This window comes from Gopherus evgoodei, chromosome 1 (assembly GCF_007399415.2).
Source record: "Gopherus evgoodei ecotype Sinaloan lineage chromosome 1, rGopEvg1_v1.p, whole genome shotgun sequence".
Lineage (NCBI taxonomy): Eukaryota > Metazoa > Chordata > Testudines > Testudinidae > Gopherus > Gopherus evgoodei.
The window spans coordinates 304,727,740-304,734,045 of NC_044322.1; the positions used below are offsets into that span (position 1 = coordinate 304,727,740).

The 6,306-nt window shown below is 43.6% G+C and overlaps 1 long non-coding RNA gene across 3 annotated transcripts; it reads right to left on the reverse strand.

The window, feature by feature from the left end:
• Window positions 1-554: 554 nt before the first annotated feature.
• Window positions 555-4,483, reverse strand: LOC115644475. 3 transcript variants are annotated; one of them, XR_003998505.1, is made up of 2 exons: window positions 2,484-4,483; window positions 555-1,604 (listed from the first exon to the last, which is right to left on the reverse strand). It is a non-coding gene; the product is annotated as an uncharacterized LOC115644475 (long non-coding RNA). The 3 variants fall into 3 exon arrangements; XR_003998503.1 differs by having other exon boundaries at window positions 2,382-4,469; XR_003998504.1 differs by lacking the exon at window positions 2,484-4,483 and adding an exon at window positions 2,031-2,375.
• Window positions 4,484-6,306: the final 1,823 nt, after the last annotated feature.

The following is a 6,306-nucleotide window of genomic DNA, read 5'->3' on the forward strand; positions in this document are numbered from 1 at the left end:
GACGACCTTGTTTGGTAAAGCAGTGTAATTTGTTATATGTTTGCATATCTCTGTCACTTCCATTTTGGATTTCTGGGTATTTTCATGCATTTTGTCCTTTTAAGTAGTATTATAACAGGATTTATTATCTGCATTTAAATAAAATACTTTGACACAACCATTGTTCATTTATCAAGCTGCAAAATCACCTAAAATTTCTTAGTGAGAGAGTGAAAATCATATTTACTTTTTAAAGACGAAATTATATTACAAAGGGCTAGTACTGCAATGCACAAATGTACTACCAATGTATAAAAAGACTATGGGGTGAAATGATAGATACAAGATTTTCTGTATCCTGTAAGAATACTTTACATGTTCAACTTGTACCCAACATAAAAAAAAAGTCTTTAAAGCCACATAATATATTTTTATTATATTATTTCAGTCTGATTTGGAAACCAAAAATGTATTTGCTTATTGGTAAGTTGAAACATTAAGACACCGCCCCCTTATTTATGAGATACCAACTCTACCCCAATTTACTAAATATAATATATTTGTGAGAGATAGCTAGTGCTAAGGCATTAGCTTTATTTAAAAAAATTAGTCATAGCTTTGACAATTTTTTCTGATGTATCAAATGAAATTAGAATAGCAAACATGCAGAAATAATGTAAATTCAGTGTTATAGGACATATAATTGAAGAACTAAATTCTCAATACAAGACAAAGTTATGTTTATTGTAAGCATATTAATACATTTTAGATTCACACCATTAAGCGTGGTCAACATATTAAAATTCACAAAAAGTATCTCTCAATCAGCACTCTGATAAAAAATGTGAGCAATATGAATTTATGCCATCCATACTTCTTAGGTTAATTTGCTTTACTGTGAAATAATCAAAATGTACCCCAGACATTTTAAAGATTCAGAAGAAGAAATCTGTAAACGTTAAGCAAAATAAAATTAATTAGCTTGTATTGTACAAATACTGTCTTCCCAATAAGCAATGAAATGCTCTTCATACATATTAGCTTGTCCCAGACAATATCCATAGTTTTTCAGTATAAATATATACTTGTGATTTTAAATACAAATACAACATTTCAAGCAACATATATTCAAAATACACAGAAACAATACCAGTCAGTCATTAACTTGTATGTCTTCAGAATACATTAGAGCCATCCCCTTCAAAAGGTGGCTGGCAAAAATAACCTTAAGCATTAAAAGAAGCAGATACTGTACTGGCTCTTCAGCCAAAATTCCATAAGATAGTGTAAAAAAAGCCGCAAACTAATGGTCTTCCATCCAGCTGCACCAACAGAGCAATATCTATCTCACTGGTGTAAAAAGGAATCACTCACATTTCAGTAGCCAAGGAAAGGCTCAATTTCTGCAGGAGGAGGAGGGGGAAGAATTGTTTGCCACCCCATCAGCATGCAATCCCGGGAAAACAAAGGGGATTCCCACTGTCATTGTCTTCATCTGCAGCCGATCATCACCAGCACTAGCAAGGCAGTAGCTTGCGCAGTTATCTCCACAGCGGGCAATGTCACAACCCGACCAACAGCACAAACTACTACCTCAGCCAGGGCCATGGTGCACCCGACCCATCCTGAAGAGGAAAATAAGCAGACAGGCAACGTTGGACAATAAATGAAATTACAGAGAAACCAGAGCGGAGATACAAGGATTCTTGGTCGTTTGATGTTCCTCGTCTCCCGTATCTGCCGCAGACATCAGCCAGACTCGCCTTGCCTGGCTGTGAAAAGCAGAGGGAAACCCCGCCCAGCTCCCTGCTCGGCTTTGCCCTGTTCCTGGCGTGACCTGAGAGAGACGCGCGGGGCGCCCCGCGCTCACAGCGACACTACAGCCGCCAGCCGGCCCGAAGCGCGGGTTTAGCGTTGACAGCCCCAGCGCGGGCGGGGCGAGACCCTCCCTCCCTCCCCTGGCACCGCTCGGGCAGGGGCCAGGACCCGCATCCCACGCTGCCAGTGCAGCTGGTCACCCTGCCTGTGCCTGCCCGGTGACCAGCACTGACCTGCCGCCGCTGCCCGCCTCCTGCCCCGAGAGCCCCGCGGTAGCTGGCGGGGACACGGGCGCAGGCCGCTTAATCCGCACGAACGAGGAGCCAAGCGCTGCCGGCGGGCGGGCGGGGCGCGGGTCTGTCCCCTCCCCCGCCCCAGGGGAGCCCCGCGACAGGGCGGCGGCGCTTCCTCCCGCGAGCCGAGCTCCCCCCTGTACGGCCGCTGCTGAAGAGACACTGATTGAGGCCACCCGACGCAGCCCCTCCGCTGAGGCACGAGAGCCCCCTCAGGCGCCTTCCCGCGTCGCCGCCGCCTGTGTGGCCGGCTGCACCATAGAGATCGTGTGCGGGGAGAGAGGGGCTCACCCGCTAGTGCCCACGTGACTAGGCATGTCAATCACCCCGCCGTCGCCATCTTGAATGAGGGACGGGGCGCTGCTGCCTTTCGGGAACACGATCCCCTCTTACCCCCAACCAGCAAAGATGGCGCCGGCCGGCGGGAGCATTCTATGCCGAGGCAGACCCTGCGCCACCCTCCGCAGAGCCCGCCTCACGCCCCTCGGGACTCGCCGAAAGGAGCCGCCCTGGACCCAGCTCCCGCAGGCTGCGGTCAGGAGACGGAGAGTCCTTCCCAGAGTTCCCGCGCCTAGATCCGGGATTACGTAAAATCCGCGGGAAAACACTGGGCAGGGCCCCCGTTGCGGCGCAGGTCTCTGCCCGCATAGGCTTCTGGGATCTGTAGTTGTGAAAGTGTGGGTGTGGGGTTGTAGGTTCTGGCCCTAATAAATCAGAAGACTTGTATAAAAAACAATCAATAGGGATATTAGATCTTCTGGCTTTTAGGATAGTCACAGCACATGTTCTAGTTTTGCTGCATAAACGTGAGGGTCAGAACCCTTTTTTTTTTATTAAAGCAGTTTAAGGAAAGCACTTAAAAACAAACCCCAAACCCTGCAAGACTCATGATAAAATCAGGGGCACTTAGAACAATGCCATTATTTTACTGATTTTACTTTGGTTTGGCTCAGCTTTGCAGAACCAGCATAACTTGTGCATCAATAAGTTAATTCACTACAGCTTTGTCAACACAAGCTCTTGTCAGCAAAACTTGGGTTGGTCAGGGGTGTTTAAAAAAAAAAACAGCCCCCTGCCCAAGTTTCACTTACAAAAATGGAAACATAGCTACTGCCACTTGTTGGGGATGGTTTAATTATTCTGGCAGGAGAGCTCTCTCCCACCTGCATAGAGTGGCTACACAGGAGACCTTACAGTGGCACAACTGCAGCAGTACAGAAGTGCCGCTGTAAGGTCCATTGTGTAGATGTGGGCTAAGATGGGGCTGCTCTTTTACAAATCCACTAGACAGATCAGGGCTATCAAATTATGGGGATAATTTGGCTAACAAAACTTTTAATGCTAATGATGATGGAGCTGATGCCAGAGCAGAACACCACACCTTCAGTGGGGTCTTGCTAATACAAACAGCAATGCCGTTAGTGCCAGTTTGTAACAAGTTTCACTGTAGTTGAAAAAGCTGAAATCATGTCAACAAGAAGCAGACACATTTCTACCAACAAAAAATCAGAGGAAACAAGTTGCTCAAAGGACAGGCTTGGGAAAAGTAAAGGAAAATATTCTCTCTTTACCTTTACTATTTTTTTTAATTAATAAGTATACCAGATACCACACTAGAATATGGTTTACAAGACATTTTAAGTCATGTTATTAAAGAAAGTACATACACAGAGAAACAGAATTTGTGCTTCCTCAGAGTCCTTGCAACTTTGTAATAAGTAGCAACCGTAACTTTGTTTGTGACATCAAAATAATTTAAAAAACAACATGCTTCTGGTAGGAAAAATGGAAGTAGTGTAGCTTAATGGCTAAAGCCTAGGAATGGCAACTAACAGCTGAGTTGTACTCCTGGTTCTGGCAAAGACTTGTCTGACCTCAGGCAAATCACTCCCTTGGTGCTTCAATTTCCCCATCGTTAAAATCATGATAAGAATATTTCTCACATGGATACAGTGAATTAATTCAATACAGCTGCTGATTGAAGCCAGCAAAGACAATGAAAATTATTACTAGACAGGGACAGATTAACTGAGGAAACACAGGGCCCGGCTTTATGCAATTGTGGTTGGGCATGAAATAGGGCAATAAACTTCACAGGTAACTCGGTTCTGAGAAATGACTATTCAAAACTCTATAAATCAGTGTAAAAATTAGGAAACTTAAGTTCTCAAAATTGAATTTTGAGAAAAATGAAAATATTACAGAATTGTTTTGATTATAAAACCAAAAATAAGTGCAGTAGAGAATTCTAAATTGATATTTTTCCAAAGAACTGGAAACTACATGTTACAGATATTAGTCATGTAATTTGTTATACTATTGGAAGGCATTTGAGGTATGTCTACACAGGAATAAAAGACCTGCAACATGGCCATGGCTGGCCTGGATCAGCTGACTCAGACTGGGGGGGCTAAAAATTGCTGTGTAGACATTCAGGCTCTAGCCAGAGCTGAAACTCGAATGTCTACACAGCAATATTACAGCCCAGGCCCACGTTAGCTGACCTGGTCCAGCTCCGGATGTTTAATTGCTGTGTAGACATAAGTTATTTTACCACAGTCCTAGGCATGATATAAGAATGAACTAGAAAAACAGATAATACAAGTGGATATTTCAGTTATAAATTCTCTATTTTGAATTTTATTTTTATAAAAAAATATTAGGAAAGAATGCTCCCAGAGTCACTATGACATTTGGATCAATTGTAATTAACATAAAAAAGAAAGGAGAAATCTATTGCAAAGAGAATATATTTCTACCAAGTTCCACTAAGAATAATTACCAACAGCACTTCACATGTGCTGGGAGAACAACATGAGGGGGAAAGGAGTGCAGGAGAGCTGGCTGTATTTTAAAGAATCCTTATTGAGGTTGCAGGAACAAACCATCTTGATGAGTAGGAAGAATCATAAATATGGCAGGCGACTAGCTTGGCTTAACAGTGAAATTCTTGCTGATCTTAACACAAAAAAGAAGCTTACAAGAAGTGGAAGATTGGACAAATGATCAGGGAGGAGTATAAAAAGATTACTCAGGCATGCAGGAGTGAAATCAGGAAGGCCAAATCACACTTGGAGCTAGCAAGAGATGTTAAGAGTAACAAGAAGTTTCTTCAGGTATGTTAGCAACAAGAGGAAAGTCAAGGAAAGTGTGGGCCTCTTACTGAATGAGGGAGGCAACCTAGTGGCAGAGGATGCGGAAAAAGCTACTGTACTCAATGCTTTTTTTTTTGCCTCTGTCTTCACATACAAGGTCAGCTCCCAGACTGCTGCACTGGGCAGCACAGCATGGGGAGGAGGTGACCAGCTCTCTGTGGAGAAAGAAGTGGTTCATGACTATTTAGAAAAGCTGGACGAGCAGAGGTCCATGGGGCCGGATGTGCTGCATCTGAGGGTGCTAAAGGAGTTGGTGGATGTGATTGAAGAGCCATTGGCCATTATCTTTGAAAACTCATGGCAGTTGGGGGAAGTCCTGGGTGACTGGAAAAAGGCTAATGTAGTGTCCACCTTTAAAAAAGGGAAGGAGTAGGATCCAGGGAACTACAGGCCAGTCAGCCTCACCTCAGTCCCTGGAAAAATTATGGAGCAGGTCCTCAATGAATCAATTCTGAAGCATTTAGAGGAGAGGAAAGTGATCAGGAACAGTCTCCAATCTCTTTGATACAGTCTCTTATATGTCCAGAATAGTGAGTAGTACTAGGTAGGTAAGGTGAGTTAGGCTTATGTTTGTTTTCTTTTATTTGCAAATGTGTATTTTGCTGAAAGGATTTTAATTTGTACTTGTATACTTAGGCTGGGAGGGTATTCCCAGTGTCTATAGCTGAAAGACCCTGTAGCATATTCCATCTTAAATTTACAAAGATAATTTTTACTGTTTTTCTCTCTTTAATTAAAAGCTTTTCTTGTTTAAGAACCTGATTGTTTTTTTATTCTGGTGAGACCCCATGGGACTGGGTCTGGATCCACCAGGGAACTGGTGGGGAGAAAGGAGAGAAGGGGGAGAGAGAGGTTAATTTTCTCTCTGTGTTAGGATTACTTTCTCTCTCAGGGAGAGTCTGGGAGTGGGAGAGAGGAGGAGGGGGGAAGGTGAATTTTCCTCTGTTTTAAGATTCAAGGAGTTTGAATCACAGTGATCTTCCAGAGTAACCCAGGGAGGGGAAGCCTGGGAGAGGCAACGGTGAGGGAAAGGGTTTACTTTCCTTGTGTTAGGATCCAGA